The sequence below is a fragment of the Cricetulus griseus genome (genome assembly GCF_003668045.3).
Source record: "Cricetulus griseus strain 17A/GY chromosome 1 unlocalized genomic scaffold, alternate assembly CriGri-PICRH-1.0 chr1_1, whole genome shotgun sequence".
NCBI lineage: Eukaryota > Metazoa > Chordata > Mammalia > Rodentia > Cricetidae > Cricetulus > Cricetulus griseus.
Window position 1 is genome coordinate 66895086 of NW_023276807.1, and position 14012 is coordinate 66909097.

Consider the following 14012-nt stretch of genomic DNA (forward strand, 5'->3'; position numbering starts at 1 on the left):
CTAGAGTCATCACAGAGGAAGGAGCCTTGGTGGAGGAATTGTCTCCCTGAGATCCAGGTGTAAGACATTTTCTCAATTAGTGATCAATGGGAGAGGGCCCAGCCCATGGTGGGTGGTTCCATCCTTGGGCTGGTGGTCCTGGAAGGCTGAACAAGCCATGAGGAGCAAGCCAGTAAGCAGCACCCTTCCATGACCTCTGCATCAGCTCCTGCCTCAGGATCCTGCCCTGTTTGACTTTCTTCCCTGACTTCCTTCAGTAACGAACAGCAATGCTGAAGTGTAAGCCATATAAACCCTTTCCTCCCCAACTTGCTTTTGGGTCATGGTATTTTGCTGCAGCAATAGAAACCCTAACTAAGACACTTTATGATGGATGTGACATGTAGCATGATATGGCCAAGGTAGGAAGGAGCCAAGCATCAAGGCCTGCTTAGCTATTCTGACAGATCACTGTGGAGTGGGTCTAACTCCCCAGGCATTTATAGAACCCTTGAGAAGTCTAAGAAAAAGATGAAGTTGCCTGCAGAGGAAGGGATTTATAGATGGTGCCTTCTTGCTGCCAAAGATAGCTCTAGTGTCTTCCTCCTCTCATACAGATACTCCATTGTGAAGGTCCAACCACCATGACTTCATCTGGCCTCTGGCAACCTCCCAAAGCCCTGTCTTAATGTGACATCCAATACACATAACACAAAGGGAACTGGGGAAGATGCAAACACCCAAACCACAGTTGTACTTTTATCACATCTGTGGGTCCTGACTGCTAAAGCATATGAAAGACCCATGTCACAGTGAGGGCAGCCATGGAAAAAGACCACTGTGATGAGGATCCTTGAATTTGTGAGCCCCATGATCTGCTACAGGGCTTCAAGGCCAGCACTCAACTGACTCATGGGTTGTAAAAGGAAATTTTTCTGTCTGTAGTCTGGTCCTACTTGGACTGGTTTCTCTCCACCCATGAGGTCCCCACAGCCACTTATAAGACAGCTACTCAGAAACTTAATATATATTTATAATTGTTTGGCTGATGCCTTAGCTTATTATTGGCTAGCTCTTTCTTAAAATATTAACCCATTTCTACTTATCTCCACATGGTTGTGGCATACCAGTGATGACCTGGACTCTCGCTTTCCCGGAGCTACATGTGTCTCCTTGACTCTCTCTTGCCTTTGTTTGGATTTCCCGCCTAGCTCTATTCTGCCTGTCCATTGGCTGAAACAGCTTTATTCATCAAACAATAAAAGTAACACATATCTACAGCATACAGAAGGACTTCCCACATAAATGGGGTAATGGCACCATGGAAGGAGCTACTGTGCACATAGCATTGCCACTTGCAGAGTACAAGGTCACTTGTGATTTCTTTTCAGAATGTGTTACTGTATATGCCTTTGGTGATCCTATATCTGCTAACTGTTGAACTCCACAGTATATAGCCTACCAGACCAGGAGCTGCTTAAAGTATATGGTAGCCTCCTGAAGAACCACAAAAAGGTGCAAGCAGGGCCCCAGTGTTCATTTCTAGTTAAGATACAGATCCATGTGGCCAGGGCTGATTACCTAAGGTTTCTGGGCAATGGAAAGGGGCTGAGATATTTAAAAGGGGACTGTGCTTGTGGTATTGTAAGACTGGGACAAACAGAGGCATTCATTACAATAGGAGCTGGGAGGGATGCTTTTTCCGCTTGAGTTTAAATAATGACCTTGAATACTGGTGTCTGCCATTCCTTGACCTGCATGCTGTAAACCTTAGCTGCTTTGGGAGAAAACAGATCTTGAATTCACCATTGTAGACTCCATCAAAAGAACCACACCAGGCCGGGCATTGGTGGTGCACGCCTTTAATCCCAGCACTTGGGAGACAGAGGCAGGAGATCTCTGTGAGTTCGAGGCCAACCTGGTCTCCAGAGTGAGTGCCAGGATAGGCTCCAAAGCTACACAGAGAAACCCTGTCTCAAAAAAAAAAAAAAAAAAGAACCACACCAGATCCAAGGGATTTGCCTAGCATGTATGAAGCCCTAGAGTCAATCCCCAGGACTACAAAGACAAAGAAGAAAGAAAGAAGCCGTGTGAAAAACAAATCCCCCCACACATACACACCCTGTGGTGTGACACTGTTCTGGGGTTTCCTGTATGTCAAAACTACTATTGGGTGCTGTGTCAAATGTCTGTGTGGCTCTATTGTCTCCTGTCTCACCTGGGTCCCTTGGGCTGTGGTCTCCCTGGGATGCAATAAAGTCATGAAAGGTCGCATTCAGCTGTGGTCACTGTAGGTTGGGATAAAGTCCTGTTGCCCAGAGTACACTGCCAGGATAGGAGTCTATGGAAATAGTGAACCTGAGGCACTCATAACCTGAAGGACCTTCTGCATCTTAACGTGTTCTTGTAAAGTATAGATAAACAGGACAAGAAGCCTTTGAGGCACCCTCCAGGCCAAAGTGTCCTTGAGAGCACTGTTTTACTCCAGATGAAGGTTCACTGGCATCTGGCATTGTAGTGTGGAAATGTAAGATGGCAAAGTTAGCAAGTGGGCAGTAGGCCTCTTGGGAAGGCTGCAAACAGCCTATGCAGTTCCCTGGATAAGTCTTGAAGGCCACTTGGACAATAGTGACATGGGTTGGTGCTCTCTGTATGTCACACTACCCTGCTGGTAGCAACACATGCAACTTCCCAAGTAGTAGAGCAAAAAATCCAGCCTTTCTATGCCATTAAGATGCTTAAGAATGTCATCTAAGACCCCTGGAGCCAATGTTTTCTTCCCATGTCCAAGAGAAACCTTCACAAATCACAAGTGATGTGACTTGTTCCAGTAAAAACAGAGTATGCATGGGGGGGGGATACACATTCCGGGTTTCTGCAGTCATGTTTGGGAGTGCTATGTCTGGATCCCAATTCTACACACACACACACACACACACACACACACACACACACACACACACACGGGGGGGGGGGGAGGTATTTACTTCTGTAAATTGCTTGTCCTAGGAAATACTTTAGTCCAAGCAAGCGATACTATCACAGTCATGGGTCAGTAGACAGGAAACTGTCGTGTCACTATGCTGCTCACCTAAATGTTCCACTGATACTGACCTTGCTCTGGGGACACTTGCTGGGTAAAAAAAAAAAAAAAAAAAAAAGTAGGGGGGAAGAGTAACTATCAGTAAGACAGAGAAAACCCACAGGGAGAAAATGGTGCTGTTGGCACAGAGATAAAAGACCTGGAAGCCACAGGGTGTGATTTTCAAACTAGAAAACTGGTTTTGGTTTCTTTCGAGTTAAAAAGAAAACTACTTTAAGTTCTGATTATTCAGTGCACTTCATATGCCCCTACAGATACTGAAAACTATCATGAAAAATGACACAAAAGCACATAGAACTATAGGGAAAAGAAGCCACCATTCACTGCAGCATTCATGGCCAAGACCTCTATGCCAAAGACACAGTCTATAGGAAAACAAAGGCAACTGAATGTTCTTGGGAGCAAATGAGGACATCTGTGTCTTAACGCTTGAGTCTGAGAGAGACAGTAGACAGCCCTACTGAGGACAGATAATTCTCATCTACGGGCAGCAGCTTGAGATGGAGCCAGGCCATGTGTTCAGATCCTATCTGTGGCACTGTTTGAACAAAAGGCGGTGCCTCAGAGAACTATGCAAGGGGGAGGTAGAGGAAGTCCCGATCTGCCTGCCTGCTTCTGGCTGACCTGAGCTAGTTGTATCCCTAGCTGGCTTATCTTCCCTGTGGGGGTAATGTGCTCTGCAAACAGTCCAGAGACCTCATGGATACCAGGCACGTGGGAGACTCAGCCTCAGTGGCCAAAGCTTGATCTAGCACTGACTTTTGCCCTGTTTACAACTAGGGATGAATGGGCCTTTCCAGTGAGGTCCCAGCCCAGGACACAGTCCCCACCAGGGCACTAGGAGCTCTAGCCACTGTAAGCCTTTAGGTCAGACCCCAGTAGACCACTGGAGCCTCGCCCTCTGTGGAGCCCCCACCCTGGCTGGCTACAGGAGTCTGCCCAGTACAGGTATAATGTTAATCTCTTCCCCTGGGGCCTTGTTCATTTCCATACTCGGAACTCATGGCTAAACTAGATAGGAAATCTTGGTGAAGCCTGGGCAGGTGAGGGAACAACAATAAATAGGAACCTAATTGTAAATAGTGGCCATACCAGGGTGGCCCTGCAGCCTCCTGGGGCACATTGAAGTTGCTTTAACTTCTATGTTCATGAATCTAACCTCAGCATGATTGCCCCTAAGACACTGTCAACAACACAGTAGGACTGTAATTTATTGGTTGTCAGCATGACGGACAACTACTAGGTTAAAAAACAGGAGCATGGAGTTGTCTCTAGCCACCACAGAGACGTCACTACAGCAAAAGAGCTCTGTTTTGCAAAGAACTTTTTCAGGTGGAGGTTCCTAGATTTTTAACCATCAGGAGTATTGCTGGCATCCTGGAAGATAATGAGCCTATCGTTAGGAATGACTTACACAGCTGTTGGGATTCATTGACCTGTTGTAAAGATGATATTATATGTGCATAATTTCAAAACATTCCAATCTGCAGATATAGCTCCCATATTCTCTCTCTCTCTCTCTCTCTCTCTCTCTCTCTCTCTCTCTCTCTCTCTCTCTCTTCTCCCCCTCCCTCTGGTTTCTATACTTTACACAGTCATCCAGTAGGAATTCAGAATGGAATTAAATTGATGGACAGTTAGTCCTTGCCTTGGTTAGTGTGACTATTGCTGCGATGACACGCCATGACCAAAGCAAGTTGGGGAGGAAAGAGTTTGCCTTACATGTCCATCCACATCACAGTTCATCACTGAAGGAAATCAGAGCAGGGACTCAAACAGGGAGGGAACCTGGAGGCAGGAGCTGACGGTTACACCATGGAAGACAGTTGCTTACTGGCTTGCTCCCCAAGGCTTGCTCAGCCTGCTTTCTTATATATAGAACACAGGACCACCAGTCCAGAGATGGCACCATCCACCATGGGTGGGGCCTGCCGCCATCAATCACTAATTAAGAAAATACCCTATAGGCTTGCCTACAGCCTGATCTTTTTTTTTTTTTTTTTTTTTTTTTTTTTTTTTTTTTTTTGTTTTTTGGTTTTTTGAGACAGGGTTTCTCTGTGGCTTTGGAGGCTGTCCTGGAACTAGCTCTTGTAGACCAGGCTGGTCTCGAACTCACAGAGATCCGCCTGCCTCTGCCTCCTGTGTGCTGGATTAAAGGCGGGCACCACCTCAACTGAGGTTCTCAACTGAGGTTCCCTCCTCGCAGGTGACTTTAGCTTGTATCAAGTTGACACAAAACCACCCAGCACAGTCCTGAAGGGGCTGGATGCCGAACAGTCCAGAATCTCCCGCACTCAGCCACTGCCTTGGAAAGGGCAGCTCAGAAATGAGCTGCACTGTAAACTTCGAGCAGGGGCTTCCCTCCCAGCAAAGCAGGGGTTCCCTGGCTCAGGATGGAGAAAGGATTTGTTCATTTTGCTTTGCTTTTGTCTCTGTGCCCTGGAGGCCTAAGGGCACGTACCAAGCAGTCACTTCACCACAGATCTAGACCCCCCAGCCCTAAAATCTACCTGTAGCTACAAAGCTTCTCCTAGCTAGGAGAAGCAAAGGTGGCATGGACGCTCCTATCACTGCATCCGACTGGTAATGAGCGTCTTGGTCAGGACAGCCTCAGCTTGGACTCTCTCAACTCTGTGGAACCCCTTCTGGCGGAGCCTACTCTCACTACTACTCCCAAAACCTGTGTTTATTCAGACCAGCTATTCCTTACCGACCATCTGACCACTTCAAAGCCTGGGACCAAACAGGAACCCCCGCCCTGAATGTCTGCCGTCTGCTTAGATTCGAAACAGCAGGTTGCAGGGGCCCCCCACCCTGCAGTTCCTTCGATACTACTACTGAATGTTGCTTTTCCTTTGGCAAACTTTGTTGGTAATTCTGAAAGAATCCCTTAGTCCCTTCCTCTGTCTGCTTTCTTCTCCCCCTTCTTCCTTCTTTACCCTCCGCCTTCTTTCTTTCCTCCCATTCATCCTTCCTCCCTTCCATTCAGAGACCTCTCTGCAGAGCCAGAGGAGCAAAGGTCTTACTTAGTAATAATCGCATTTCATTCAACCTTGTAAACTTATTGAACTACCTTCACACGGCAGCTCACTGAGGGAGATGGCTCTTGGAGCAGGCCTCTGTCTCTTCTTCACTTTAGAAAGTCAAAGCTGTCATGCCTCAGATGGCCTTGGCTGTTCATACCTGACAAGCCAGTGTCTGCTGTCATCACACCATGTCACTAGTTCTACTTCTGTGCTTCTATGGAATTCTACTCTTTACCTCTTATCTCTTTTTTTAAATACCCTTATTTAGGGGAATAAAAAAATCTAACTTTCCATTTTTATATTTATTTATCCAAATTATTTTTATAATTTTTTTAAAGCTAGCTTCTTATTAGGCCTCAAACCTGGGACAAATGGCTGAGGTCCTGATTTAACATATCAAAGTATACTGGCTGCCAAGGTCTCCCAGCATCCCTCACTCCCTACCTGTTACAGAATATGGCTGGCATACCCTGCCACCTACCCTGAACTCTTCAGCCTATGGGCTGGGATGCCCTTCCCTATATAATCTAGCCATTTTGGTTGCTCAGACTTTTTGTCTACCCTTTACCCCCTGATCCCTTAGTCTCCTGGTCTCCTGGCTCTCCCCTCCCCCGCTCCTCTCACGTGGCCCATCTCAGGGTCATATTCACTGTGGACTCTCCCACTTGTCCATCCTCTGACTATGCTCTCCTTCGTATCTGCAATAAACCTCCTCCGCCATACCTCGGAGCAGACATGTCTTCCTTTTTTAATTATTTCGTATTTTAAATTCACTTCTAATTTGCCAGTTTGACACGGGCTCACAAGTTTAGTGGACACTTACAGAGTATCTAAAGGTACTATTATTGTGATAATGAGCCGCAGCTTATTATGAAATTCTGTGAATTTTTATTAAGAATTACTATTTTTTTAAATTCCTCTGACATAAATAAACTTAGGTACTGGCCAAACACTCCTGGTTTAAGCTGTTTTAGTCAGAACTTGTTCTCAGTCCCAGAAATGAGGCCCAAAGGAAATGCAGTTTCCTTTCAGATATTTACAAGGAAGTTCCGTTTCTAAGGCAGACAGCATTCAGCCATATGCCATTGTGGGCTGGTTACCTGTGGGAAATCTGAAGTGTTCCCAGTTGTCGTGGGTTCTGTTCCCATGTGCCGCTTTAGTTACATAGCTGCCCCTCTTGGAAGTAATTCCGCTATGATGAAACCACTGGGTGTTCATGGTATGCTGCCGATCTCCATCCCATAACAAGTGTGTTCTATTCTATTGCTGAATTGTGAGTAATGGTTCCTCCTATGGAAGTACAGCAGCAACCCTCACCAATAGCTGTTCCTGTTCCTACCCCGAGTCCCTGGTTGATGGTCTGGGCCCCCTGACACCCTGATCATCAGACTTTCTGGCAGCTAGCAACCTGATTAGATATTGGTGTTGCAGAAGGTAGATGACAAAGGACAGTAATGCTTTTTTTCACCTGTGGTTCAGAGCCATCAGGAGCTTGCTCAGACAGACTCTTGTCCCTTGAAGTCCTGATACGTGGACCAAGGTTGGCCCAAACAAATACCTAACAAGTCTGAGGCCATTCCAGCCATATGATCAGAATTGCTGTCCCAGGAGTTTTACGTTGAATGACTATTTGTCTTAATTAGCCAACTAAAACACGGATGTCAAATAATCCCCTGGGCCTATTATGAAAGTTTGAATGATACATGTCCCCCAGAGGCTCAGTCATTAGAACATTTGGTTCCCAGTTGGTGGTGCTGTTTGGGGTGGTTTAGGGGGTACAGACTTGCTGAAGGAAGTAGAAGCAGGCTTTGAGAGTACATAGCCCACCCTACATCCAGTTCTCTCTGCTCTCTGTTTGCTGTTGGGACCATGAGCTCTCACCTTTCTGCTCCTGCCACCATGCCTGCTGCTTGTTGCTGGGCCTTATTGCCATGATTGTCTCTTATAGCTCTGTAAGCATAAGCTGCTATGTGACCATAGCCGTAAACTTTCCATAAGCTATTCTGGGTGAGAGTGTTTTGTCACAAAGAAAAAGTAACAAATACACCCATACTTGCAAAGACTTTTCTGAGCCCAAATCCTAGATGCAGACACGACAAGCATGCATATCCCAAGGGATTTCCAGGAGCAGGAGGTATCACAGGAACAAAAACCCATCCTCCACCTACTCCTATTGAAGGCAGCCCTGGGCAGTACCATAGTCTGCAGAAGCTTCAAGTTCTACTCTAGGTCCAAAGAACAATTGCAGCACAGGCTAAGCTCAGACAGGGCAACTGAAGATTTCTTGACACTATGTAACTATATAAACCATAAGGAGTAGAGGCAAAAGGAAGTCCTCTTCCTCTTCCCTTCTTTTCCTCCTCTTCTTCTCCTTCCTCCTCTTTTGGCTTTGATGTATTTCTTATGGTATTAACTGACTTCAATGAAGTCACCAAGGTATCTTTGACTGGTTTTTGTCTGTACAAAGGTCTTCCTGACTGTATTTTAGAACTTCTATGTTATCTTATACCTTGAGGCATCCAGGGACATTACACTTTTCTCTTTGTTTCAGTATCTAATACCCCACCTAGGTTTCTTTCTAAAAGATGCAAAGATCAGAGGAGCAGCAGGCCAGGAATGAGCCCCACCTTGAGCCATGCATTGGAACCTTCCTGGAACACCATTCGGTAGCACTTGTCTCCTTGACTAAAAGTAACCTACTTTGGCTCACCGTTGAAGTATAGTCTCCCTTAAGTATACTGACTCTTCCTAAAACACCCACAGAGACACATAGACAAGCCCAGAGGTAATACATTCCAGCTCTCTGCTATCCCTCACTCTGTCAAGTTGACAACTAAAATTAAACTTTATAGACCACACTGGACTGAGCTGACATTTCTAGGACTCCAGCAGGGAAGCTAATGTCTCTCAAAGCTGGTAGCCATAGCCAGACCCCATTACCCTGGAAGGAACTAACCGCAACAGGAAGGTTAGGATTTTGTCTGCAAAGTTGATAGCTCTTTGATGTTTTCTGTTAAGCTGCTACACTATTGTAAAAAGAAACAAAACATCAGTCTTTCTCTTCCTGGTCCCTCCAAAACTGGAGGAATTCCGGAGCATTCTTCTCATATCAGTGCAGTTGCTTGCCTGAATGCCTTGAAAAACGGGCACAATTGGAAACACTAGTTATATTATCAAGGCTTTGACTGGAATGGCTGTTGGAATGTGTCCCGTGTGGCTAGACCCTATCTCTTTTGCAGCTCAGCTGATGTTATAGAGCAAATGCACCTGGTGTCCTATGCTTACGCTGGTGTCTAAGGGGTAGGGTCTCAGCCTTGTGTGTAGCTCACTTCCTGACAAGCTGAGGAAGCTTTAAGAGACCTTGGGTTCAGGATAAGATGGGAACCCACCCAAGTCAGTTGTGGTAAAGGCAAAGTCTGGTGCTGAATTACTGGCTTCATTTTGTAGTCCCAGGTAGCTTTTTGAAAGACAAATCTGAGATTCCCTAGATATTTGGAGATGGGGTTCCAACAAGCAAACTTAAAGTTTTCTGGTAAATTACTTCTTTTGCTATGGTCTGAATGTTTGTGTTCTCCCGAAATTTGTAAGTTGAAGTTCTAACTCTCGAGATGGTGTGAGGATGGGCGTGTGGCCTTTGGTCATGGGACGGAGCCTCATGATGGCATTGGTGCCCTGAGATGGAATCACCACAGAGCTGCCTGCCCTTTCCCACTAAGAACACAGAGAGAAGGCAGCAGACATTCTGTGACCAGGGACTCCGCCAGTCTCCAGTACATTGGTACTCCTTTGGGCCACTCAGCCGAAGACGTTTTGTTATAGCAGCCTACATAGACCAAGGTACTGCACTTGTGTAAATGGTTAGTCAAAAATCTAATGAGAATGGGTTTAATTTGTGAGTGAGTCTAACCAGGACTGTGAAAGGGCAGTGGTACAAATCCCAAAGTGCAGTGGCTTGGTTTATTTTTGACCAGCAGGAAGACTGCATGGGATAGGAAGATTTTGTTTCAGTGGGAAACTAGCACTTCACAGTATGGAGTCCCAGTTTCCCCCACTGCTTCACACATCTGCTATAGCACCCCAGACCAAGGGTTCCTTGGTGAGTTCGTGAAAGCTGCCATTTTCCCAGAGTCATAAACAGATGTGGGGCCTGGATAGAAACAGAATAGGTAAGCTAACAGGCCACCTTTAGAATGCCCTGATGTCTACCTCCAAGACACAAACCCAATCTTCGATGCCCTATGGACTCAGATAATGGGTGACAACCATTAATTGGGTTCTTTTTTACCTTCCTAGAAATCCCGTTCATTAAATGCCTGTTCACTGGCAAATCCCAGATAACATCCCAGACACCAATCCCAAGGAGTGTTGAGGTGTTCCTTAATAAACAAAAGAGGCCTGATGGAAGGGACTTGGATGATGAATTCTACTTTGTCAAACTCAAGCCAGCATCTCTGAGCCCTTTGCTTCAACAGGTCCAACCCTGGGCTTCACTCTCCAACCTTTTAGGGTCCCATATGAGCAAGGATCCTGTTTTAAAGATTGTGTGTTGGGGTGGGGAGTGTAATCTGAGATGTAGCTCAGAGGTAAGAGTCTGCGTTTATTAAATGCAAGGCCCTGGGTTCCATCTTCAGCCATGGAGTAGTGAGTCCTTTTGATTCATTTACCCAGAAGCCTCATCTGGACCCTTGATCTACTTCCTCATCCTTTACAGCCCCCAGGTGGTGTCTTCTCTCCTTCCCTGCCTTCAGCAAGAATCCTATAAGGCCAGTTTAGCTAGAATGCCCTCCCACCCACCCATGTCTCCTCTTAGTGATTTTATACAGGTATGCATGCATATGTGAGCACTTACAGGTTCTCTGTATCTAAACTCTCACTTGTTCTCACTTTCCCTCTGTGAGATCCCCCTACAGTGGTCCTAGAACCTGTTGAGATGATTCTGAATACAGCCATTCTCACTGTTTTAACCAATGCCATGAGTAATTTTTAGCACCTTTAAAACGATTATGATTTTTAAGAAAGGAATAAATGTTATCCTTGATGGTGAAGATTTGAGAATGATTCACATTAGACACCAGACACAAAAGTGCTTTAAAAATAGCATCTGCTAAAGGAAGGGCAACTGTAGTTACTATTCTTCTTGGTATTTTATTATAATCATATAATTTCCTGGGGAGGAAACGGGAAATAATGAAAAGGCCTTGGCCTTTGGCTGGTCTGGGAACATGAAGGGAGGCTGAGTTCAAGGAGGAGGAAGCCACTGGCCCTGGCTTGCTGAGGGGGAAGGGGGCTTCAAAGGATAAGGGGGACTCTTCCACTTTGCCTTTAGACTGCTGGGAGTGAATGCTGCTAGAGTTAAGAATAAGGCAGTGTCCACCTCTGGTAACCCTTGGAGCTTTCGAAAAGAGGAGGCTGGCTAACGGCCTTAGGGACTGCACTCCTGTGTTCATCATTGTCTATGGGAAGCTCTATAGGTAACCGAGGAATTACAGTCAGGTTACCCTTGGAGGGAAAGGACTTCTGTGCTTCCCAATAAACCTTCCTGTCCAGTTTGTGATGACTGTCGCATTGCCTGTGAACACTAGTTCTCTGAAGAAACTGTCTCCATATTAAAGGTCCTGGAACTTTTGACCTTGGCTGGGTAGAGTGTCATGACTGTGGAAAGATGGAGTGTGTGGCAGGTTGAGAACCAATTTTATCTTGGGTTATTTTAGTCCTTTTAATCGTTTATCTTTTGTGTCTTACCTAGCATTTCTGGGACTAGTAAGTAATGTTCTCAGATATATCATTAAGCTTAGCAGACCTGTAGCCTCTTTCAACCCTAAAGCTAATGATGTTGACACCTAAGACTTTTAGAAGATTCCTCCTTGGCATGTAACCCCTTACCTCATGCTCCCACCAATATCGTTAAAAACCCATACTGACTCATGATTTATTTTGTTACTATAAAAGTTTTTGTCACTTCTCCCACAGTGGGACATGTCAGTCAGGGCAACTTGAATCTGTATCCTGAGTCATGTCCACTCTTTTGCCTCAGAAGAAATTCTTACTCTCTTTGGAGCAAGGGCTGTGTTGCACCAATTCATTAATATCTCAGTCATCGAAGCCTTGTGCATTTTGAATTCAGAGTGAAGCGACACAATTGATATTTGGTTAAGTAAAAAAGAATTTCAACACCATTAAATTCTATTTTATTCAATAAAGGCAATTCAGTCTAAAATCTACAGCTTCCTCCAACTGAATGTTCAGAATAGGATTGTTTAGCCAAGATCTTTCTGGATCCCAAAATGAATTTGCATGTGTAAAGGTTGTTTTTATGATGCCGAATAATAATCCTCTTACAAACTTTGACAATAGCATGGTTCACAGATGAGGGAATGAATAACCCACATCAAGTTTGTGGACTCTGCAAGACATCCTTCACAGAGCCAATAATCACTACTTCCCTGACTTTCTTGCCTCTCCATTCTTTTTTTTTTTTTTTTAAATAGGGTATTTATTTATTTATTTATTTATTTATTTATGTATACAACATTTTGCTTCCATGTATATCTGCACACCAGATCTCATTACAGATGGTTGTGAACCACCATGTGGTTGCTGGGAATTGAACTCAGGACCTCTGGAAGAGCAGTTAATGCTCTTAACCTCTGAGCCATATCTCCAGCCCCCGCCTCTCCATTCTTAACCCTTCGTGCTCTTCCACAAAATGAGTTTAGTGTTGTTTAAAGTGTTGTAGAATTTAGCATTTTGACTAGCGGGCCTGGCCTTCTGAGGTCTCTGGGAATTTCAGTGTACTTTAACTTACTGTGACAGTCCTGACCCTGACATGTAGCCTCAGAGGAAGCCGGGCAGCATCTGTAAATGGGTTGTTGGGACCCTGGTGTTGTGTCTTCCTTGCTTGCTGTATTCATTTGAAAGTACCCTGTGGCTTCTTGTTCTTTGTTGCTGCAAGCCCCAAACTGTCCTAGACAAGCCAGCCCTGAGCTGACTTGAAAAGGTTCTTACTGACTCTGTGTATACCTTTAATGTTCTTGAATACTTGAAGAACATGAAGAAGGAATTTCTTAGTTTACCTACAGTACTTTTTTTTTTTTTACAAAAGCATACACTTGTGGATAGTTTTATTTTTGTATGTGCATAGTGTATGGCTGAGCGTATGTATGAGTGCATGTGTGAATGTGAAGCCAGAAGTCAAATTGATGTCTTTATCACTTTCCACTTTTTTTTCTTTTTTTGGATGGGGGAGTTCATGACAGGGTTTCTCTGTGTAGCCCTGGAGGTCCTGGAACTCACTCTGTAGACCAGGCTGGTCTCAAAGTTACCACCACTGCCCTGCTTCCCCTTTATTTTTAAAGATAAGGTCTCTTGGCCCAGAATACAGATTGGCTACACTGACTAGATATCTAGCTCTAGGCATTCGCCTGTCTTCTGCCTACCCCATTGTAACAGCACACTTAGATGTTTGTTGTTATTGTTGCTGCTGCTGCTGAGAATCTGGACTCAGACTGGAGTAGCCTGAGTAGCACCCTGAAAGATGACAGTCTGTCCAAAAGGGACCACTGGAAGTCAAGGATGAGGGCCAGGTCCAACTGGCACTGCCAACTCACCAGTCTTTTCTGGGCCCCTGGACTCTGGTCGACTCTTTTCTCCTTTGGTCAGTAACTGTCCATCATTCCATCAGTGTAGGCCCAGTGCAGGCCTCATAGCAGGGGAGAGTGACCGTTGCCCATCCAGGAACCGTTCTCTTTCCCTAGTACCCACCCCAGGTGCCTCCCCTCTTCCAGTGGCCCTTGTCACCTTTTAGGATCAGTTTAGACCCCTGCCCCTCAGCGGGCGGTCTGCGAAGCCCCGCCCTCACCCCCACCCCACCCCACCCCCATAGCAGAAACGGGGTGAGCATGCGT